Genomic DNA, 25,466 nt, shown 5'->3' with positions numbered 1-25,466 from the left:
GGATAGAAGGAAAAAAATATGAAAGTGGACAGACAAGGAGAGGATGAACAAAGGCGAACTGCAATGAGTCATGTGAACAGAGGATAAAGAGGAAGAAAGCTCAGAAGGGAATAGAAATAGGGAAAGTTGATGTATGTTAAAAATGAGAAAGACGAGAATAAGAAATATGACAAAAAAAGAGAATGAAAAGCACAAAAGAAGAAGATGGGAAAATTAAGGAAGAAATAAATAAGAAATAGAAGAAGGAAGAGGAGAAGAGTGATAAAGAGGAAGAGAAGGACTGAGAAGAAAGAAAAGGAAGTAAAGGTTGCAATGTGTAAGGAATAGGATAAAAACTAAAACTAGGAGGAGGAGGAAGAGGAGGATAATAAGAGGAAGAGTGTGAGTGAAAAGGGAAAATGAAGAAACGTGGATAGACGAAAGAGAAAAGAAGAGAAGAGAAAGATAATAAAAAAGGATGAAAGAAAATAGAAAGAGGAGATGCGCAAACGAGAGGAAGAAGTGGAAGAAGAAAAAATGGAGGCAAAACAGAGGGAGAAGAGAGGAGATTACTGAGAAAGACGGAGAAAGACGATGAGAGGGATAGAGAAGAAGATTATAGGAGAGGAGAGAAAGTGCGAAGGTACAGGGAAAAGGGAATAGAAGGAAGAGGAATAGGGATGGATAAGATAAGTTTACGGAAAATTTAGAGAAGGAAGGAAGAGGAAGAGAAGAATATAGAGGAAGATGAGAAGAAGAGGAAAAAAGGTGAAGGTACGAGGAGAAAAGGAAGTAGTAGGAGGAGGAGAAGAAGAAGGAAGAGAAGTAGGAGGAAGAGAAGGAGAGGAAGAAGAAGGAAGAAAAGGAGGCGGAAGAGGAGGAGGAGGAGGAGGAGGAGGTGAAGGAGGAGGAAGAGGGTGAGAGGAGAGAGGAAGTGTAGGTGGCGGGCGTGGGAGGGCGGAGACAACTTTCTCCCGGAGGCGTGTTATGGTTGAGAAGGCGACCTAACTAACTGACTCTTCCCGCCCCCCCCGTCTCCCACAACCCTCTCAGGCCGCCATGGAGACTGGGGGAGACGGGACGTGGAGAAAAAGGACCGAAGATGGAGATAGAACGTGGAGAAAAAAGACGGAACATGGAGAAAAGGGACGGAAAATGAAGACGGGAAGGAAGGGAAAGGAAGAAAGAGACAGATGAGAAATATGAACGAAATAAAGAGACTGTAATGGACGAGAGATAAAGATGATGTGGCAAAATGGATAGGAAGATGGAAGGGGAAAAAAGTTAGAAGAAGAATGGGATATATTGGAAGAGAACAGAAGACAGGGAGAGAGAGAAAGAGAGAGAGAGAGAGAGAGAGAGGGATGATCAGGCAGAATAGGGGGAGACAAAGATAAGAAGAGAGAAAGGTTAAAATGTGGTGTAAGAAGAGTAATGTGGAAGAGGAGGAGGTGAAATATAAGTGACAGGGATGAAAGGAACAAGGAAGAATGACACTTACAAGAAAGATTTAAAACCTGTTGGATAAGTCCGTCGGGAAGAAGGAAATAATGAAGGTTGAGAGAAAATTCGATTATTAGGATAATTTAGAAGAAAAAAAAGATGAATTAATAACAAAAAAGGAGGAAGATAAACAGCATAACAAGAGATAAATTGGGACATGGGATATAGAATAAAGACGAAAGAGTGGAATAAAGGAAATAAAAATAACCCGGGGAGTAGTTCACGTCACTAAAAGAGGAGCTGGGAGGTAATCAAAATAAATTGAGACAAAAAATCAGAAAAGTACAGAGGGTGAAGTAACAATACGCGCGAGGGAGTGAGAGGTCAGGTCAAGAATGAGGAGGAGGAGGGTGTGGGAGGTAGTGATAATCTCCATGCTTGGGTGAATTTTTGTGTTATCACCGCAGCCTAACACCGAGGAGGTGAAGTATCCTGCTGGGTGTTCGAGGTGTTAAATGTATTGACTTTGGTGGTGCTCTAAGAACCACCAGTATGTATTAACTCTTCCATTTCTTAGAAAATGTGTAAACAACTGACGTCACAGCATCTGTAAAGTCACTTAAGTATATGTAATTATTTAATAGATGTATCTGTTGACCTCAGTAAAAACATCTCAGAGATTCTTGTATAGACGTGAATTGAAGGGCTACTTAGACCCTGAAAGAGTTAAGTAAGAAAAATAAATGTTCATTGTGTTAAAAAACAGAATCTATGAATCTATAATACTCTCACTTAAGAATAAATAGACCCTGAACGTTGTTTGTACCATGAGTGTACAGGTCCCAGATGACTACAGGGACTGGGGTGAATAGAAAGTGCTCCAGGTAACCAGATGAAGGGTTGAGTACCTAAGGCCCCAGTTGACAACAGTGAGTGGGGTGAGTAACCCGGGTAGTGAGCCAGGTTAGCTGGCGGGTCGAGGGAGGGGAGGAGGTGTGGGCGTCAGGTTTCAGCAAGTAATAATTACAGGTAGATCTGGGTGACCCAAGAAGGGGAAGGCAGTGACCGTCACTGCTCATTGAGAGGTGTGTGAGGGACGCTCAGGGGGTGACTGTGCTTTCACTCCCTGTTGTGTATGGATCACACATACAAATACAAAACTACGTGCATATGTATTGAGATAAATGCACGTATTTTTTATGCCATACATTCATATAGACACATATTACATCCATATAAAACGAGCAATCACATTCATACACACGTATATACAGTATAATCATATACGCATAAATTGTCATAAACTTGAGCATATAAAAATATGTACTGTATAATGTACATGAACAGACAAACAAACTCAAGTGCACATATACAGTATATATACACAACCGTACATGCATGTAAATAATATATATATACAAGCAATACACACACACACACACACACACACGCACACCTATCAAGTATTGTACATAGTGGATAAAATAAACTATCAAATATATAATTTCTAAAGAGTGATTAAATGGAACTCAATGAACCTTTGTTTACCAAGTCCTTCTAATTGGGTATTCTCGTCAACCGATCTCTGGGAACGTTAGTTGAGGGGATTGTGAAACGAAACCACGATGAAACATTTATGGAATTCACATTTCCTTAATTTCACTCCATATACGAATAAGCAACATGTGGGTCAATGGGCGTAAATGTCAGGCAGATAATGGGGGAGCCAGCAACCTGTTAATGAAAGGGGAGGAGGCACCAAGGCCCCTTAACAACATCACTTTAATGGATAATACAAATAAGGGAGACTACAGTTCCTCACTAAAGCTCAACTGTTAGGGAGATAATCCAACAACATCCCATTACATTCAGTCAGTTAAAGGGGAAATGCGGGGACCTCATTACTGGCAGTTAGTTAAGGATAAACTTCAACACCCCGGATCAAAGAACATTTATTGTTAGAGAGATTCTGGGAGTGTCGTGAATATTTATGCTCAAGGTTAGAGGTGGAGCTCACATCAACAAAATATTGAGGCGTGTTAGGTGTGAGTCGCGTCAACACCGTGAAATATTACTCGTAAATAATGACCACAATATCTTTATGGAACAAATCACATGGAAAATAAGTAATAAGTATATGAATTATATAATGAAAATAAAAACAAGTGTGAATGGTGAAACTAAAGCTTAAAGAAGCATTAAACATTATTTTGAGATTAATGACGAAAAATATTGTCCTGTGATAGATGTACAGTACTGTTAAGGAACCTCAAAGTAACCCCCCAAGTGTTCACCGAATCTGATTTTATTTTCCCTAAAGCATTGTTGGATATAAAGATCGACATTCGATTTTATTTTTCACAACAGGAGCACTTTTATGTACAGCAAGTGAGTACAGGATACATTTTAAAGTTGAGACGAGGATAAGAATTTATTGGTTTGACGTAAAGAAAGATTTTTTGAAAATATATTCTCTTCCATTTTTTTTCAGTTTATTGACTTTGTTCATATATTAGAAAATTATATCCAAGGATTACATTGAATGAATGATTGAAGACTTGATCAGTACTGTAAACATCATCACTGTCAGGTATACTGTTCTTATATACTTATTACAAACTAGAATATTCATACACACTGTAAAACTAAAAAAAATGCAGGGTGTATAATTTCAAAAGTAATTTTAGTTATTACCTGTCTTATAATTAACAAACAGAAGCTCAAAACTTTACTTAAAATAATATTCTTTATGAAGTTTACAGGAAGTATATAAAAACGCAAAGAGGAATTTCGAGATATCAAGAACAAAGCAGTTCTGTACAAGAGTGTAAGTGAGGTGGTTGTGGTACAGCCTCGGGTGTCAGAGTGGGTCCTATTTCACTAGTGAATGTAGCATTAAGTAATTGAGGGCCTTAAGTAGGTTTGGTAGAAAGTGAAGAGCTTGAGGAAAGAGCGTATGAAGCAGTAATGATCGTCAGTGTGTGGTCAGACGGGCCTCCCCGGGCACTAGCCAGACCCCTGCCAGGATAACTATTTACTGTCGCATTGAAATCATCATCACACCCCTGGTCGACCCCGGGGTGATCTTCACTACACGAGCCCCGAATGAAATGTAGTCAATACTATTATGCTGTTTGGTGGTCCATTGTAAGTTTTTTTGTACACGTATGTTAATCATCATCATCATTTCCATAATCCTCTATTTATCTATACTAAATAAGGTGTTCTTCCTCCCATATTCTCCACAATTTCATGTTCAATATCTTCATTTGATCCTTAACTTTGTTTTGGGGCCTACAGTACGTTCAGGTATAAGTATATTTGTATATGTAAAACAAAGAGAAACGTTAGAGGGTTCAATTAATAATAATACAGTACTTACTGTACAGTAGACCTATACATTACGTATACATACATAAAACAAAACAGCAACGATGATGACGACGACGGCAATAAATATACTGTATGTACAGTAGATAATGATACACTTCTTAAACGTTTCACAGTTTTACAACAACTGTTTCGCTTTCTGTTAATCGTGCTTAACCTTTTTGGTTTCGTATATGTACTGTATGTATGTACATTTATTGTGTAAATTACAAGTATTCATAATTTTTATTCTTCGGTGAGGCTGAAACATGGAATTATTTTGAGAAATATTTTACCCTCGCTGTCAACAAACCACATGGTGGAGGGCCCCGTGCGATGTCTGGCCTATGGTCAAGAGGGCAAATCATTTCCTAAATGGAAGGTTATCCCCCAGACTATTATCCCATAACGAAAGAGTCGTATCCGTTCCCCATTACGGAACTTCGGCGGAGAAAATATCACGCAACGATTCATTTGTATACTAACTGCAAAATAATAATAATATTTTTGTGGTATTTAGCCAAAAATCTTGTTAATTAAAACGAAAAATATTAGTAGGTTCCAGGTACCAAGTCGCTTCCCGGGTCGAGGAACAACTGAGCCACGATACTAAATAACTCAAGACGTGAGCCAAATCCTCTCAGGTACCTCCAACCACCGATATTTTATTACTCCAAGAACTTCATATTTCTTCATGAATTTGTGATAAATCTTTCATCTGACGTTTTGTAAATTATTTTCAGATTTTTTTACCATTATCTAAACTTAACAATGAAGAATATATGCACAGAAACAATAGTTGTCCATATCGTTATCAGGGAGATATTTCCTCTTTATCTGCTATACACTTTTGTTCACCATCACAGTAAGAACAAAGTAGTTCCATGAGGCCGTCGGAGCCTTTTCTTGTTCAGTCTACCACAACAAATATAATATATTCTTCTCAGCTACCCTGACAACGTTCCACTAACAGTCAGGTCCTGGTGGATACTTCAAATTCAGCTGTTTTTTCGGGGCCTTTCAGACACGACCGACTCTCTTAACCAAACTATTCATGTGAAGCACAACTCGACCAGTAATTCAATGCCTCATGAAGCTTATCGATTTTCTCCTAGTATGAGTTTGTAGAATAAATCTGCTGTGTTCAAGTATCTGATAGCAGTGACTCTATTACCAGTATGATTATAGACATCTCTGAATGGAATGTTTGTGGCAGCGATGGTTGCATGACTTCACCTAATGGAGAAAATTAATCACATACCTTCAAATCTGACCGCCCGAGTTGGTTCAAACTTGGTCCTAATCTGTTTATATGAGTATAGAAATCTGAATGTTTGTAGCCATGAGTTTCATTATTCCAGCGTCCGATTTTGATCCAACATACTCGTAAGGTTGTAAATATATCTTAATGGAATCTTCGTAGTAATGGTGTGTGTGTGGGTGTGTGTGGGTGTGTGGAAAACAAATCTCCCTCGACGCTCCTGCACATCAGACCATAAAAGTCCACCAACTTTACTCATGACAATTAGATTTACAAGTGTAAGAATAACCAGTAAATTTGCAGCGCCATAAAAAAACTGTTCAGATATTCAAATCGCGACTTTTGCTATGCCATAATGGGAGAACGAAAAAGTCATTCCTGATGGCACTACCAGTTTCACCCGGTTGTACCACAGTTACCACTCTTGATTTCTTATATTTTTTTTTTGTATCCTCTTGATAGCCGTACGATTTTCTTCCTGTAATGTTTTTATTAAGTCCGACCTATACAGGTTTTATAGATCAACTTGCAAGTAAATGTAGTCAGAAATAAAGACTTTGTTGCGATATATAGAACGTTAGGGAGTTATCGTACACCGCCAGCATTGGATACCGTGCGATGGATAAAAGTGAAATTTCGCTCCAACATCACGAAGACCAGTCGTTTTTTTTACACCTCCCAACAGCCCATCCTACTTAGGTAAAGTACCAATTATCTAAAGCGCAAAACTGAGCCTTCTTATACGCACAGAAACAAGGTTGTGCCATTTTAATGCATCCAGAATGAGGAAAGTAATCTTGTTTTTTTCAGGCCGGGGAGCGAAAAGTGAAAACTGGCCCGGAGCAGCAGCAGGTTCTGACTGGCCCACCCGTTGCCAGTGTTCGTTTCCTGCTCAACCTCCTACTTTTATTTTCTTCGTCATTTGTTGGCTATACTTACGGTACTCTTTCACCCCCGCACTTCCTGGTTTAACTTCTTCATTAAACACAACAGTCGCTACAATTACCTAGATCTCTAAACCTAAAGCCGTGTAGAGTTAACAATAATTTCTTTCTATATCTTAGTTACGTAAATATTTCCAGGCCTATATACTGCTTCATAAACCTGAGTATAATAATAATGCTAATAATAATAATAATAATAATAATAATAAAAGACCTATAACAGCCTCCTACCCCAAGTGTCCAGCCTTTACACACACACACACACACACACAATATAATAAAGACATTAATTTTCCAATGTCAATAAAACATAACCTTCATTTCACATAATTTATCATCGTTCCATTATCTTTTATTACCAAGGTTGATTTGGTGCTTTCCAATTCGTTCGGTCATTATTATCTTTTAATAATAATTCTTGCTCTCATTCATTCTCTTTTTCTTTTAATTTGTCTTTCATTCTAACTCGTTCATTTTCATTCATTCGTTCAATCTTCCTTCCTTTTACTGTTTTTTTTTTATTTCATTATTACTTTTATTATTATTTTCCCTGTTGTTTAGGCCCTTCATTAATATACTATTTCTATCACTAATTCTCTCTTTCCTTCATTCTTTCATTCATTCATCCTTTTTCTCATTCTTTCTTTCCAGCTTCATTTATATCTTCTTTCACAGCTTTCTCGTTCTTCTTTCAGCTGAGGCGTGCGAGTGTATGGACGCGTACTGTGCATTATTGATACGACAGGTTTTGAGAGGTGTTCCTGATGTGACTACCTGGCTCTCGCTCCCTCCACCTGCTACGTTATTGCCTCAGGTGTATAGAGGCCTCTCTCTCTCTCTCTCTCTCTCTCTCTCTCCTGTGTGTGTGTGTGTGTGTGTGTGTGTGTGTGTGTATTTTTGTGAGTTTGTGTGTGTACATGTTTGAGTATGTGAGAGATTGTTTTGTATATTCGTGTATATATCGAAATCCATCTAAATATATTATCTTGAAGTAAATAGGAAACCATTTAAATAGAAACAATAAGAAAACCCTTTTAAATCATGCACAGAAATTTATTTACGTAGCTTAGAACAAGAGTAAAAGTAGCCTACGGTAAAAACCTTAATAATACACCTACGACCATTATTTATGGTAACAAACATACGACTTTCGCCTCTGAGCTTACGAGAAAATTGCCTCACTTTTGATTAGATGTTACGGGGGTATTCTCACAGTGTATATCCTAAGGTGTTACGCCGGACGTGTGACGGTATGGTTTCTTTTGTGACGGTATAGCTCTTGTGTGATGGTATAGCTCCTGTGTGACGGTATGGCTATTTTTGTGACGGTATGACTCTTGTGTGATGATATAGCTCCTGTGTGATGGTATGACTCTTCAGATTTACAATAGGATCAGACTAGCAATTAAACTGACCAACTCACTCTAAATCTGACCCAATGATTCAAGTTCATCCCGTAACACAAACGTCATTAAATCCACCTCATTTACTTTCCAAACACATGCTTATTAACTCGAATCATTGTTAGGTTGTTTAGTTTCTTGAATCACTTATATATTACGACAGCCAGATAGCCCTTAATCGCCTCCTCTTCAGATACTCTAGTCCAACATTTAGTGACAATTTTTGATGGTCTTTGCGTGATACGTGACAGGTGATGTCTAATTATGACAGTTGAAATCCAGGTATGACAGTATTACAAGTGAGACAGAAACGATGAGGTATGACAGTGAACATTCTGGTATGACAATGAGTGCACAAGCGTGAGAGTAGAGTTTAAGTGTGATGGTAAAATTTATGTATAAGTGTGAGAGGAACGACCAAGTGTTACAAAGAATGACCATATGTCAAAGAACGCACATGTAAGTGACAATGAACGTTTAGCTGCAGCAGTGATTGTTTAGTGTGACAATGAACGTCCAGATATAACAATGAACGTTTAGGTATGACAATGGACGTCTAGTGTGGCAATGAGCGTCCACGAGAGCCTGTAAACATTCAGATTAGAGGAACGTCGACCCAAAGTTGTTTGGATGATGTGTGGTGCTATGCAGTTAGCCAACTTGCGGTGTAATGAGAAAGCTTGGAATACAGTGAGCCAGGTTACTATATAATGTAAGCCAGCTTGGGATAAAATGAGACAGCTTGGGGTAAAGTAAGCCATACTCCGTAAGCAGACTTGTGATACACTGAGGAAGAGTGTGAGGAACTGGCAGTTCTTGTAATGGATTAAGCCCTCGGGCGATGCAGTAAGCCAACGCAGTCATGATACGATGCAGTGAGCCTTCTTGTGATACACTGAACCATAATACGATGCAGCAAACAGTCGTACGATGCAGTGAGCCATTATGCGATATCATGAACCACGGAATAAGTCAGTGATTCATCCTGTGATGCATCGCAGTGAGCCATGAACCGATGTAGTGAACGTTCGTGCTATGTAGTGAGCCATGATGAGATGCAGAAAGCCTTCATGAGATGCAATGACCTTTTGAGCACTGTAGTGACCTCACATGAGATACAGTGACCCATTATGCGATGCAATGATCTCTTAGGCAATCAAATGACCTTATTTACGATGCTGTGACATTTTGCGCAGTTCTCACCACTTGTGTGGCGCAGTGACCGTTATTGAGCATCACTCTTGACGATCTTGTCCCTCACGCCCACCTTCCTTCTGGCCTTTTAGTAGACCAACTGGTCCACCAAAATCAAACGGAAATCTACAGAAATAATAATACTCCTAATACCAACAACAACAATAAATGGTCTTAGGACAACTATAACGGAATAAAAATTTTTAGTGTAAGTAAAATTATAGACTTGATAAAACCAGACTTACTGTAAACTTTCCATCATTGTTTGACTCAAGGTTTTGGATGGTGATATAACTCACTGAATCACTCAAGTATTGGATCAATGTATATCTCAAGGTTTTGAATATGTGTGACTGAGTAAACGAGTGTGTAACTCCAGGGGCTGAGGATAGATGTGCTTCTGGCTGGAACAGACTCGCTGCTGAAGGGAAAGTGATGTGGCAGCTGCTGCGAGCCAGACGGTGGAAGACCAACGAGTACCGTGGGGCCCCTGGTGGTGTGTCGCCTCTAGGAACACTCCTAGTGTACTAAAGTTCTACAAGGAGAGACGCTAGTTGGTGCTTGTTAGGCTTCCTGCTCCTATTTCTTATCTTTCGTTGGATTTGAGTAAGAAAGAGAGAGAGAGAGAGAGAGAGAGAGAGAGAGAGATACCTTTATAAGTCTTTAGGTCACGTCAAGTGGATAGATCTAATAACTACACCGATTGCAATCATCAATTAAACTAATTTTGTATTTTTTTAATTGAAGGAGAATTTATAATGGGTACAAGACGAGGTTCGCCTGTCTGCCCATTATTCAGAGAACTTCTTTTCTTTTAAACTCTGGGACAAGTACTGAATTGTGCGTCTTGCTGTAATTTCATAGAAAAAGTCGTTAGAGAAATTTAAGTTTTTATTTAAGATCCTTCAACCCCAGGTAGCGCTTACCCTCTCTTATGTTATAATGGCTTGTAATTTACACATTATACTTAAATAAATTATCATATCTATATTTTTTTCCTTTTGGACGTTGGTCTATTAGTATAAGTAGTTTTATTATCAGCAAAGTAAAAATTAATAGAAAACGGTCTAAATGTTATCTTGCAGGTCTTTAACTCGCCCAAAGAAATAACAAAAAAAAGGCCGAGTTCAGGACGAGATAAGACCCGATAATGGACGATGGTGGATTGTTTCTCGGACAGCGAGCAATAATTTTCACGTTCTTGGGCAACACTTCCTGATCACGAGAAACGATGAAGGTGTGACTTTGCCTCGGTAGGAATCTTGAAAACCGTCTCGGTAAATAACAGGAAATTGTGGAGAGACCATCTTCCAGGCTGAGGTTGTCCTGCTGGGCACCGAGATATCCTAATCATTTCCCAAGATGTTTTAACACTTCCTTGCCTTTGAATTTATACGTATTGTCCAAAAGGCTGCTCGAACGTGTGTGTAGGCACGTCACAGAAACAGTTACTCAAGCGAGAAATTGTATCGTGCGAGTTTGTAAAATAAACAGGCATCACAACAGCTGAAGCAAGATCAGCATCAGATTATTTATGTGATACAGATTTTCAGCAGATGCAAGAAGCAGATTCCGTGGATATGCAGCTGCAACAAGTAGGGTAATGCAGGGTATAAGCTTGTAACAAAAACAAATGCTACAAAAAGGGTAAAGCATACAGCAGATGAAGCAAAAGGGACCTTGCATGATACACACTTACAGAAGAGGCAGATGCAGCAACAAAAGCAATATGGCTGCACATAAACTCCCACCACAACTTTTCCTGCAACTAAGCGTGGCCGAGCGAGAAAGTGAAACTCGCGGCTTGAGCATCTGCTGTTGCACGCCGGTGGAGGTTGGGAGGTGGTGGTGGGGGACGAGTTAGGGAGGGGAACCTGCTTTAGGGGGTCGAGGCCACTCCTATGGGGGTGGTGGTCGTGGGCTGAGCTAACCTTCGGGGACACACCAATGAGAACGACCTCACAAGCAGCTCCTTAACCTCCACATTAACTCCCTAGTAACTCTCCGTCCTCCTCAACCTCCGTATTCCCTGCTTGATAACCCCCCCCCCCCATAAAATCCTTCTACCTTCCCATCACTTGTCTTTCTTCCCAATTCCTCCTCGATTCTTCAACCTCCCTCTGATCTCCCTAAATACACCCTCGACCTCCCCAGTCCCTTACCCCCTTGAACAATGTTTGACCTATCCAACCTGTTCTCCTCCCAGTCCCTCTTAACCCCCTCCTCCTCACCACAACAGACAGCTAGTGCAAGTCAACACCTCCCCTGTTTGTCGTTCATGCATTTAAGGGAATCAGCTTTATAATTTACGAAAGTTTCTTTTTTGCAAATTTCACCTCACAATGACCATTTCCACTGTAAATTTCTTTGTCAGTAACACCTTCACCCCCTCTACGCTATAAGCCGCTGTACTGTTCCAGGAGTTTTAGCCCCAATTATTATTTGCGATAAAAAACATCAGTTGCTTTATTCAGTATACGAGTTAACAGTGACCTTCTATTATATCACAATGACCTTGTGATCAAATAATGACCTTGTGATCAAACAATAACCTTGTGATCATACAATAACCTTGTGATCAAACAATAACTTTGTGATTTAAAAGTGACCTTGTAGCCTAGTAATAACCTTATGACCTAACAGTGACCTTACGAGCCAGTTTTGTGACGACGAGAACCCAAACAGGTCAGGTCATCGAAGCTCGTCGGTCCATGACCCAAAAGATCAAACTGAGATACGCAGTTGACCGCTTATGGTTCACGCGCTCTTAAATGCCAGTGTACTGCTGCGTTTAGTAATAGAAGAACACTTTATTGTTATATTTCATTTGTTCCTTTCATTGTTGGATGGTGAGAACAGTATCCACGCCAGGTACAGCCCGATAATCTGGCTGTAATTTACCCACCAGAAATATTCACAAAACTTTCCAGTATATAAAACTCAGGTCAAAATATACCATGTCATTCTCGTGATATAAAATGATATATGTAAGGATGATGTCTGCTTGCATGCATATGTTTGTCTTTGTGAGTGTTTTCGTTGTGCTTGACTGTGTATGCCTGTACGTGCGTGCCTGCACCGATATATAATGTACAGTACATGTGGACAAATATCCACTTTATTTAGAACAAACACATAAGTTACTCACACGACAAACACACATTACCTATTGGCGTCACAAGTGGTGAGTGTGTTAGTCCATCATAACATTGCTTTGTTTTCTCACTGTGAACAAAACAAACTCTGATTCTGGGCTTGTCATCGGGCTCTCTTGTTACGATAAAGAAATTAATTGTTTTCGCTAAATTACACCTAACAGAGAAACCACGCTTTTTTTTTACCTGTTTTTGTTTAGGATTGGAACTTTTGTAATGACATCAAAATTCTACTTTTCTATATGTTATGGCTGGTACGAGGAGTTCTTACTTTACTGTTGTTATAAGTAAGGGACCTTGTTCTGACTCCTGGACCATAAAACAAGACTTTTTGTCCTTATGGTGGTTATTCCACGAAGATTTTTTTGCTCACTTTTGCTATGAGTAAGGACTGTTTTAATGACTCGTGAGATATAAAAAAAGGCTCACTTTTTAACTCGAGTCCTCAAAGAATAGTGGAGCTTATGTGGTCATCCCGCCCAGTGTTGGTGATGGTGATAAGTCTGGCGTTAACTTGGCGGCTACTACACAGAGACTCATTTGCTATTAACAGTAATAGTCTCTGCATTAGCTCATTGGATACGAGTATAATGAATGATGTCTTCTATAATAGCTCATGAGACACAGGAATTATATTAGGAGTAAGGTGTTCTGTTCTACCTCGTGAGACATAATGAAAAATTTCCTTTCTCAAAAGACGAATCTCAAAATAGATCCTTAATGAATGAGAACTCACAAAAGGGTCATACATTATAAGAACTTCATTCATCGACTGGGTGAATAAGAGAAAGAGTGAAAGCGAAGTAACAAGAACGTAAAAATGAGAGAGTGACAACGAGACCAAGATACAGTAGTCAGGAATGCGAGAGAGAGAGAGAGAGAGAGAGAGAGAGAAAAATTCCACAATAAATTCTTGGGAATGAAAACTTCAAGTAAAACTACAATAGGTGAAAGAGAAAGTTTACTGAAATAGCTCTTCAACTTTCTCACAATATAAGACGTTGAGAACAAGAATCATCCAACCAACATAGAATTCACCTTCAAATTAACATGATTCTTCGAGAACAAGTTAACATCAGAATCTTCTTTTATGTACCATTGTTTCATTGTGTTGAATGGACAAGGAGTAATATATTCTCTCTCTCTCTCTCTCTCTCTCTCTCTCTGTCTCTCTGTCTCTCTCTGTCTCTCTCTCTGTCTCTCTCTCTCTCTCTGGTAATACTATAATTAACATCAACTATTAGTACCTACATCACTATTAACATCATTATTCTATTCATTATCAATTATTGCCAACATCATTATATTTTACTGTCAATTATCATCAAAGTCATAACAGTATCTACCATCAATTAATACGCCCATTATTCTCTCATCATCATCATCATCATCATTTGTTCAACTGCCACTTATCATTTTCATCATCATCCTTCATCAATTTTATCCTCAGTTGTCATCATCAATCTTACCCTCAATTATCAACTTGTGAATTCCACCATCAATTATTATCATCATTAATTCAATTACCACTCTACCATGTATCGTCAACATCGTTTTCACCATAAATTATCCGTATCATCAATCCTAGTTTCAATAACCATTAATGATCATTGCAGCCATTAACTATGATCATCAATTTATACATTAATTAATATCATCATCAATGTTATTCATCAAAACCACCAATTCCATTCACAATCACCGTAAACGTCAATTCAATCACCAATTATCACCATCACCAAATATGTCATCAATTATTATGTACATCATGTCTCCTAACCTAACCTAACAAAAAACACACATTAAACTAAACTGGTTGGATTACCTGAAGAATCACCACCCCAACTTATTCCGCCTAAAGATTAACCATCCTAACACTATTTGGGGGATGAGGTTAGATTAGGTTAAGTTAGGTTAGGTTAGTTTTTTATATCTGAAAACATTATTTCCACCTGTATCACCTCCTTCGTAACCTTACTTTTGTGCCTTTGAAAGAGAAGAAAGAAGGAAGAAAGAAGATAAACACACACACACACGAAAAGGGGAAAAGATGAGTAATGATAAAGCCAGTGCAAAAAACAACACAAAGATTAAGTAGGCCTAAGTGCTGAGCTAGGACTATGGTGTAGGTCTTTGAGGGAGAGAGGGCTGGGGTGTAGGGGAGGGCTGTGTGAGGGCTAAGGTGTAGAGGTAGGTTAAGAAGAAGACCTGGGTGTAAGAGGGAGGTTAGAGGAAGGGATAGAAGGGTAGGGTATAAGGGAAGGCTAGGTAGAAGGGTGAAGAGCTAGGGTGTAGGAGGAGGCTAAGTAGACGGGTGGAGAGCTAGGGTGTAGGAGAAGGCTAGGTAGAAGGATAGAGAGCTAGGGTGTAGAAGGAGGCTAGGTAGAAGAATGGAGGGCTAGGGTGTAGAAGGAGGCTAGGTAGAAGGATAGAGAGCTAGGGTGTAGAAGGAGGCTAGGTAGAAGGATAGAGAGGTAAGCACACATATTACATTAAGCTGTGAGAATAATACATAATACACTAAATAAGTTCTATTACCGAGAGATCAAATTCAAGACCTTCTCCAGGTATACATTTGAAGAAAACAACAATGAACAGGTAATTGATAAACACAAACATATGTAATCCAGTAAACTCACTTTTCTTTTACACGGATGGCGGATATGTTCGTTCATTCACTGTTAACGTGGTATCCATATGTTAATAAATGTGAATCAGAGTTGTACTGTATTTTTTTTTGTTATTACCATCTCTTGTGAAATATATCTCTCTAAATTGGTAACACTGCTGACGTATATGTTGTATTTTTCATTTTTAACATCGTATACCTGAGTTGGTGACACTACTGAGAGTTATGTTTATATTTTACATTTAATTTATCACACAAAGAGTCTCTCTAGGTTGGTAACTCTACTGAGAAATGTTGCATTATTTATTGTTAGTGTGGACTCCTCACACGTCTCACCAGCTTTGTAGTACTGATGAACACCAAGGCAATCTCTTCCCTCTTCGCTACTCCTACTACACATCTCCTCGAGTTGGTAACACTGCTGAAGAGTGGTTAAGTTTCTTCATTGATAATTACCTTATTCCTTGCCTGGCAACACTGTTGACAGACGTGACAGTACCATTATGAGGAATGTCGTCTTTTTGGGCTGGTAACACTGCTAAGGAACTTATTATTTTCTCCAATATTGACGTCATCTCTATAGTTGGTAGCACTGCTGCCAGATATCTTAATTTATTCAGTGTTAACATCGTGTTTCTATATTGGTAACACTGCCGACAGTCGTGTTAGTTTCTTCAGTGTTAATATCGTTTTTCTGTGTTAGTAACACTGCTGACAGCTCTGTTAGTTTCTTGGGTATAACATCGTCTTTCTGTGTTGGTAACACTGCTGACCGACATATTGGTTTCCTCAGTGTTAACGTCGTCTTTCAGCGTTGGTAACACTTAACATCCTTCACTACAGGACTGTGAAGCGGAATGTGATCCTCTTCACTACACTGTACATAATATAAGATACCGTAACAGAAATAACACAATGAAAAAAATCACATCAATTCTACAGCTAAAAACCGAACATCCTATGAAAAGAAGTGTGTGTTTACCCTCAGCTCCTCGACGAGATTCAATAAGGAGATAAGGGAAACACGTGTATATATAAACAGATTGCATTGTTAAGTTGATGCCCCTGTGCCAGGTAATCATTAGTCTCCCACGCTGCGATCTCGTCTCCCTGTCGTGACTTCCTCGTTCTCAACCCTTGCCTCGCCTGCTGCCGCTTCTTCTATCTGTTGTGTCGTCCTTCCCCCCCCCCAACACTCCCCGATGGTTCTCTCACCTATATAAACGTAAATATCCTCAGAGAATAACCTAGCGTTGTTGTTCTTCACCTGATACAAAAAACAACCGATGTTTTCCTTACACTGTTCGTGTATCAATATCTGTTTCCTGTTAGTTAGTAAATGGAGCCAAGTACTTTTGGTAACGCCTAGCTAAACAACGGGCTGTAATATTAAGATCTAGTCAAATTTAAGACGTGCCAGTGCCAGGCATCATCACTGAGGTACACATACCAGTGCCATCAAGCTGTGTCTCTTTGGTCGCACTCAAGGACAACTACCTACCGTGGGAAAGCCTTCAGTGCACCTTCATATACCAGAGTCAATTTAATTATGTAAATGCAGCTCCTACAAAAACACTCAAGGCACTCAAGCCAGTCTCCTGCTGGACACACACTGACACAGGTTCAGTCACCAGGCTGCTGGACGCTAAACGCTCCTCACACTCCCAGCTGCAGCACTACTACAGCCTTGCAATGTCTGATATTATAGACTAGTCTCTACATTCACTCCAAAGAGTTCCTTGCAATCCCTGTTGCACCCTTGTGGTCGAGTATGCAGCATTGATCCCCGCAGCGACTCCACTCGTTGTATTTCCTGGAACTCGGGTCAGCGCACTAACAGCATAGCGTGGAGACTTTAATGCTCGCAAGTGATCCTAACAAGGGCAATAATCGGGCTTACCTGGTGTTTTGTCCTCTGTTGTTGGTCCTCTACGTAGAAGTCACTTGTGTTGTCAATAATCACACGTCACACAATTATCCGTATGCACTGTTTAGGCTAGTACACAACACTGCCAGTGACTGCTTGCATTTAGTGACTGGGTGTTACACTGTATATACACTTGTACACTGCTATGGTTGACACACCACACTGCACCAGAAGATACTGAAGTCAGAGAGCACCGTGGTGGTCACGGGGAGGGGCGCGCCTCACACACGCTCGCAGCAGACACGGGCCCGACCATCGCATACCACTGTAAAAGCGAAACTAAACCTGACCTACATACGGGCCGATACTAAAAGGGAAAACCCGCCACCTCGCGTCCGCCGATGGGCCGGCAAGTTTCACTTGCTGGCGCGCCTCCCTCCTCGCTGCTGCGGCCCTCCAGCGTCAGGCGGGACCCACACTCCCCACAGCAGCCGAGGCAGCAGCAGCAGCAAGTTCTCCCTCCCACTGGCTGAGGCGGGGGACGCCACCACTAACCTACTGACTGGCCGGCGCGCGGCAACGGCTGGTGCTGGAGAGACCCGTTGTGGCAGCCCAGCACCGTAAAGTAACGGACCGCCGCCGCTTCTGCCAGACTCCCAGCCTTGGACGAGGTCGCTCCCCACTACCTCCTTACTATACTCTCCTTTATCGTTGATTTTACCCGCCTGTGTCTCTCCCTACAAGTAAGAATCTGACTTGCAGTGCCGGGCAGCTGCTCACGTCCATATTTGGAGAAACAGGTGTAGCAGGTGTCTGTATATCCCCAAACCTGTCAACGGTTGAAGCTCAACATGCGAATATATATATTACAGATGCTTCAGTAAATCAATAGCATGAACCAATATTTGTGTAAGTAAACTACGTCGTCAAGTGAAGCAAAAAATAGGGAATAGATGAAAATAAAGCCAGAGTGGTAGTCTCAACCCACGCACTTGCACCACCGCAGTAGGAACCGGGAAGACGTGGCAGCGCGGCGGGCAGGAGGGGCGTAAGAAAGTTGGTTGTGGCATCAGTAAGAGTGGTGGTGGAGTCAAGCCATGCACCTCTAAAACCAGCCTATTCCATCTTTTTCTACCCATGATTTAAATATTACGTATTCTAAAACTACATGACCTACACTGTGGAAAGATTATCTTTTTTTTTAAGCTTTGTAGTTGAAAATTCCGTTGCGTAAGCCGGAATTAACGCGAGATAGTAAGAGTGATGACGGCACACGAGCCTCGAGCTAAAACAGGTTCGTATAGCAGTGCCGAGATCCTTAACTTTATGGCTTTAGAATCACTTCCAGCTCCTGAGGTTACTTTATCGACTGTCCGGATCGCTGAGGGTACCGTGGGCCTCACTTGATATTTTACATAAACATTACCGCGATCTTCTAAGCAATTACTCAAGTTAATGTATAAATTAACTAGGAAACTATTCAATGATTCTCTAAATTATAAAATGAACTTTCCTCATTGTTATTCCAAAATCACTAAGAGAGAAAGATTATCCATTAAAATTCAATTGCTGTTGTATCTCGTAGAAACTGAGCCTTGTTTAACTGTGCTTAAGTTACCCGACCAATTTAAGCACTTGAAGATAATAAACCAAATTAACCCAAAATTTCGTAAATCGTTTCTTGTATTTTCAACGTTAGAAATTTGTTCTTAAGAGTTCTGATATAGAGACAATTAGCTCTACACATCTGAGCTAAATAACATCTCAAGTTTACCTGCATTTTTTCTCACTTGTCATAAAATCCCAATTTCTTGCTTGAAACTGTTTCATAATTATGGCTCTAAATAAAGTATATTTTTGTCTTTTTGTGTCTCCAAATATCCTTTCTTCATCCCTTCGTCAAGACTAATTATCCATTTATATATCCGTTCTTATTTTTAATTTGGTGATTCTTAATCTTCTTCTGGTATTTTTTTCAATCTTTATTTAAATCTTTTCTTGGTGTGCTGACTTAAGCCAGTCTCTCAGGTTTATCATCGAAGCTTCTCACTTATCAGCTTACTCTCACTCTCAAAGCTTAATTTCTCACCACAATATTTCCTTTAAACCAGTCTCGCTGTTTTATAATCTCTCACACTAGAGTTTCTCCATTTCATCATCTCGTAAACTGGAGTCTCTAAGGTTTACAATTTTCCAGAATGGAGGAAGAGGGGAAAAAAATAAGGAGGAAAAAGATAAACTGTATGTGTATTCCTGTATTCCTGCATAAATCTCGTAAATAGACGAGAAAGTTCCGTTTGTAATGATAATACTGTAAACTAGATATGAAAAAGAGGCAAGACTAAAGTTACTGAGGTCCCCCCCCCCCATGCACACAGTTGAAACGTGATGCAAAATCTGTTTCTTAAAGGTACAGGAAACTCCAGGAATCCGGACAGATAGATCCGGGAGGGTCGGTGGTGGTGACAGGGATGACCCAGTGTGGTGCAGGGCTTATGTCACGACCCAGCCACCCCACGGTCAACCTTCCGGCCACCACCACTACCACCCTAGCCACCATCACCACCCTTGCCACCACCACCCTGGCCACCACCCAGGCCACCACCACCTTGGCCACCGCCACCACCCCTGGCCACCATCACCACCTTGCCACCACCACCCCTGGCCACTACCACCCTGGCTATTAGCACCATCCCGGCCACCACCACCCCGGCCACCACCACCCCTACTGCCACCACCACCCCACGGCCACCACCGGCCACCACCACCGGTCACCATCACCACCCCCGGCCACCACCGGTCACCACCACCCCCGGCCACCACCAGCCACCACCACCAGCCACCACCACCCAGCCACCACCCTGGCCACCACCCAGGCCACCACCACCTTGGCCACCGCCACCACCCTGGCCACCATCACCACCCTTGCCACCACCACCCTAGCCACTACCACCCTGGCTATTAGCACCATCCCGGCCACCACCACCACCACCCTGGCCACCACCACCCCACGGCCACCACCAACCCCGGCCACCACCACCGGTCACCATCACCACCCCGGCCACCACCACCCCCAGCCACCACCACCTGGCCACTACCACCTTGGCCTACCAACACCCACACACCCCTGGCCACACACCCCCACACCACCCCGGCCACCACCAATCCCTGGCCACCACCAATCCCCGGCCACCACCACCCCCCGGCCACCACCCCAACTCCCACCACCATCCAAGCTGACTTGTGGCTTTATAAACAAACTCTAACAAACCGTAAAAGCACAAATGATAACAAAATACGAACAAACATTAACAAATCAGGGAACCCAGATAGTGTGAGCTCCTCGGCCAGCTAGAGTCAGTAAATGGTGTCATTCCGTGCATAAGAAGTAAGCACCTGGAGCCCCCTGTTGCTCACACACACCCACCTACCAGGAAACTTTTGCTGCTCTCAGTTCTACTCTCTTGAGGTGTGGTACGTATAGCTGCTGGTGGTTGCTGGCGTGGTGGTGTGGTGGAAAGATATTGTGATAATGTGGTTATGGTCGAGGTAGGATGAAAATGTAATATAATTCTGGTGTTTGTGTGGTATAAATATAGTTAGCTGTGATGTAGCTCTGGTTGAAAGTGGGGTATAGCTGTGGTGTAGCTGAGATTTAGCTGCCTCTTGCCAAACAGACCAGAACTTACCTAGTTTTCTCCGTTTTTAGAGGCGAGTTTCCCCTGTGATCATGAAGTGATACTAAATGTCACTTTGATTCCTGTAAGAATATTGAGTCAATGGAACCTCCACCTGTACCATATTTAGAGTACGTATGTGTTCATCATCTTCATACAGTCATTATCACATACGGCCAGGCATTTTTTTTTCTTGCATGAAACCTCAAAATATTAGCAGGCAACTGACCTCTCACACACGCGACAGGATGTAGTAGTCAGCAACAAAAACTGGTATTCATGCATTCTGGGAGGTATTAGTTGTCTTTGAACATTGATTTAGAGTTGTTAGTAATGCAGGTTTGTGTGGAAAGATAAACTGAACGGACAAAAGTATTATGATAACTTCTGTGGGCTACATACTTATAGATGCAATAACGAACAACGATCCACACACACACACACACACACACACACACACACGCCATTGTGCTTTGGTTCAAGAAATAATGCGAGAATCATATAACTACTTGTATAAAGTCAGCGTCTGGTCACCTGAAGACGATGCAAAAATGGAGACAATTAATGAGGGAAGAACTGACCACTAAGGAAAATTAATTAAACGGAGGAAAAAAAAAGAGAGCAGAGAGGGTGCCAGGTGTCAGGTGTCAGAAAAGGCGAGGTATATAAGTGTGTGTGTCATTAGGAGTTGTTTAAATGGTTGCAACCCATCAGTCACCTGCTACACCACATCCCACCGACAAAAATCAATTTCTTGTGAAAGTCTCGCTGTCCCCAACCCAACAGAGAGATGGCCCAGGGTGGTAGAGGTGGGGGGGTGTTCCAGCGGTACGTTACCTCTGTTTGGGTCAGCTAACTGGAGGGAGAAATAAGGTCACATTCACACTAAATTTACTGTATCTTCAGTGACGATGATTCTACCTTGAGGAAATGTATTTTGATTTGCTATTAAAGGTGGTAAACTTTCTTGTTATTGATGTCAAGATGTGATAGTCTGAAGTCTTATACCTGATGTTGATAAGTGTCATTCCTAAGCCTGGCTTCCTTTAATTACATTTTATTATTTTACTCTAAAGATCTTGAAATTACGGCAGAGCGAAGGAGAGAGTTGCTACAGATGTGAATGATTATTTATCCATTCCGGCAAGAGGGAGGGTGTGAGATGGGTGTTTGACTGTGTCTGTCTGCATGTTTGTTCGACTGACTTGTTAACACATCAAAGACGAAGCTGCCTGAAGTATCATCAAGAAATATGGTACAGAGATGATCATGGTTTGTTTGTGCTGGTCATGCCGCCATAATCTACAACATTGAACAAACTAGTAGTACCCAGGGCCGAGCTAACCGCAATTTCACTCGAATATTCATACTAAAATAACAAATTTAGTTAGGATAAGGTACAAGTGTTTTAAGTTAGATTAAGGTAGTTTAGCTGAGAATAGAAGTTTGTTGGGTTCGATTCTGTTTGTTTACATTTGATTAGAAGTACAATGGGTTAGATTAAGTTTGGATAATCTTAGAAAGGAGTACGTTAGGTTAGGTTAGGTTAAAGGTATTTTAGGTTGGGGATACCTTGATTAGTGGTTAATAAGCCCTACCCTAGGTCATTTCATGTCCCAGTAATGAATTTAGTGGGGCTGAAACTTCCTGAAATTGTATCTAATTAGGGATGAGGGATATTGGTAGAAATATTTATGAATAAAATGGAGGGGAGTTGGAGTCAGGGGAGGCAGAGACTAAAGGATGAATCAACCTAAAAGCTGAGGTCAGGAGAGACGCGAGTGTAGGTCCATGATCACCAACCCTCTGAGTATACGGATGGCAGATTACTGATTGAGATTAGATTAAGTCAGGCTAGAGTTCCGGTTTAAGGTACAGGGGTTAGTTGCATCTCTGACTGTGATATGAGTAAACTTCTTACTACACTCTACTGGGAAACACTTGAGACTTGGTCCTAGTTTATAAACAAGTTGTATGAAACACACAAAAAGTACATCTATTTATGTGTGTGTATTTTATATAACACAATACCAGAGAGAATACCAACTACGTACTATTTCACGTGTAACAAAGGGATATATATCACATGTACCAGCGGCCTGCCAGACCTTGTGACACCCATTAAACTTTGTATTGTACAGTACTTTAGTGCCACGTAGACCTTCATGTATACGAATATGTATGTATGTTTTTTAATATAAATTAATATATATTTTACTATGACATACAGTAGGACCTATCAGAAACCCTTTGATTGCTTATTTGATGTTATTATATGATATCAATGATGCTGGATGGCACGACGTCAGTACAATTATTTCACAGGTTGGTCCACTGGACGTGTTAGTTTATCTCCCGTGAACAATGCTGCCACCTGTCAACCACCAATGATTGAAAGAGAAAATTATAAATTTCTGCACGTCTGTGGAACATAAGAAGTTTTATAGCTGAAAACAAAAATCGGAAGTTTTGAGTAAGTCATGAAAGCGAATCAAGAAGTCATGCTGGTACTTGGAACTGTAGTTAGAGAGAAGAGACATGAGGGGTTCCTAGGCTGACACGCCGCCGACAATGTGTTACCATACAACGTAAGTGAGGCAACGTAGTAAGGTAGACTGAGGTGTTCCTTAGGTTTGTGAGATTTAGAAGAGAAATAGATGGAGTAATAAATGAATGAAGGTAAGATAGGTCGATGATAGTTCTTACACTTTGATACGAGGTTATTAGCGTGTTCCCATACGTAGCCATACATATAATGCATCTGTAGAACAAGGTAGTTGAGACATATTGTAATAGATGAATAATTCTAGGAGAAAGTGGCTATATGCCTCATGGTTCTGACACTGTGAGACGCTAATGCTAATGTGTAGTCAAACAAGTAAAGTGTAGAAGTGAAGCAACATAACAAACAGGTCTTGGATGTATTACAGTGGACGGATTTGTGAGTTTTGGCGAAGGAATACACGAATAAATGAATGATAATGACAGATTAAAGAAAAGGAACGTGATGGTTCCTACCTTGAGGGTCGTGGAAGCTAATACGTCATCACATTAAGAGTACAAATTGAGCAACGGAACAAAACGAACTGACGTGTCTCTCACCTGACAAATGAACAGAGAAAAAGGGTGAATGACAATGAATAAAAAGAGGAGTTGAGAAATAAAGATAAATGAGGTCTGGGATGTAGAATATTTGTTAGTTAGAAGTGAATGGTAGTGAGAGACAAAGAAAAAATGTCAGTGTCCAGTAGAGGTGTGTGGGGAGTGGCGGCGACACTACACTTCCTAGACGCAGTACAGGACAATTTTTTGAAACAACTAATTACAGAACCTACTAGAGGTGACAACATATTAGACCTAGTATTAACAAAAAAAGAAAATATTATCAGAGATATCACAGTAGGGGAAGAATTAGGCAACAGTGATCACAGAGAAATCAGGTTCACCCTAATTTGGGAAACGAAAAACAATGACAATATGGTCAGAGTCCCAAACTTTCGGTTGGCGGATTATCAGGGGTTAAGAAGGTACCTAGGTGAGGTGACCTGGGAACAGTCACCTCAGTCCCCAGTAGGAAGGGGTGAGGTTATGGATGACACAACAATTGATCATGACTATAATATATTCACTAGTATACTACATAAAGCTCAAGAACAAAATATACCATACAGAAAAATAAGGTCAAATAAGAATGAGCCAAGGTGGATGACCAGAAAACTTAAACATGACATAGGAATAAACAAAGGAATATATAAGAAATTAAAGGGAAGGGAGGAGCAGCTCAGAAATAGGTATAATGAACTATCTAGGAATGTTAAGAAAAATGTAAGGAAGCAAAGAGAGACTATGAAATCAAAATAGCAAAAGAATCCAAGGCGAATCCCAAGGGATTTTTCCAGGTATATAGGACAAAGGTCAAAGACAAAGTTGGGCCTTTAAAGTCAGGGAGGGGAGAAGTGATAAATGGCAGTGAAGAAATAAGCAAAGCATTGAACAGCTACTTCTTATCAGTTTTCACAGAAGAAATTTGGGATGAAATTCCAGAGGTGAAACTGATATTTAAGGGAAAGGAAGAAGAGAAATTAAAAAATATCACTATCAGAAAAGAGGATGCTCTTCAGAAGATAAATAAACTAAAGAAAACAAAATCCCCAGGGCCGGATGAAATTTTCCCTCGAGTCTTGAAAGAGTGTAGGGAACAGATTAGCGGACCCCTCGTAAACTTATTTACAAAATCATTAGACACTGGAGTTGTGCCAGACTTGTGGAAACAGGCAAATGTAGTACCCATATTCAAAAAGGGAGACAGAGCATCAGCGTCAAATTACCGGCCGATCAGTTTGACGTCAGTAGTGGGGAAATTTCTTGAATCAATTATAGCAGATAGTACAGATCGCATCTAGAGAAAAGCAAATTAATCTACGGCTTTCAACATGGATTTACAAAGGGAAAATCTTGTCTAACAAATCTGCTAACGTTTTTTAGGAAAGTCTTCGAGGTAGTTGATAATGACGAAAATTACGATGTTATTTACTTAGACTTTAG

The 25,466-nt window shown here is 40.7% G+C and overlaps 1 protein-coding gene across 1 annotated transcript in view; it reads right to left on the bottom strand.

Annotated features, from left to right (window-relative positions):
* Positions 1-17,781, bottom strand: part of LOC121876295 (early growth response protein 1-B-like) — a 72,663-nt gene extending 54,882 nt beyond the window's left edge. Inside the window, exon 1 of the mRNA XM_042381341.1 lies at positions 17,278-17,781. The gene's annotated coding sequence lies outside the window, so the exon portion shown is untranslated. The remainder of the gene's footprint in view (positions 1-17,277) is intronic.
* Positions 17,782-25,466: the final 7,685 nt, after the last annotated feature.

The sequence above is a fragment of the Homarus americanus genome, unplaced genomic scaffold (genome assembly GCF_018991925.1).
Source record: "Homarus americanus isolate GMGI-L3 unplaced genomic scaffold, GMGI_Hamer_2.0 scaffold34921, whole genome shotgun sequence".
NCBI classification, from domain to species: Eukaryota; Metazoa; Arthropoda; class Malacostraca; order Decapoda; family Nephropidae; genus Homarus; species Homarus americanus.
This window is presented reverse-complemented; position numbering and strand designations above follow the sequence as displayed.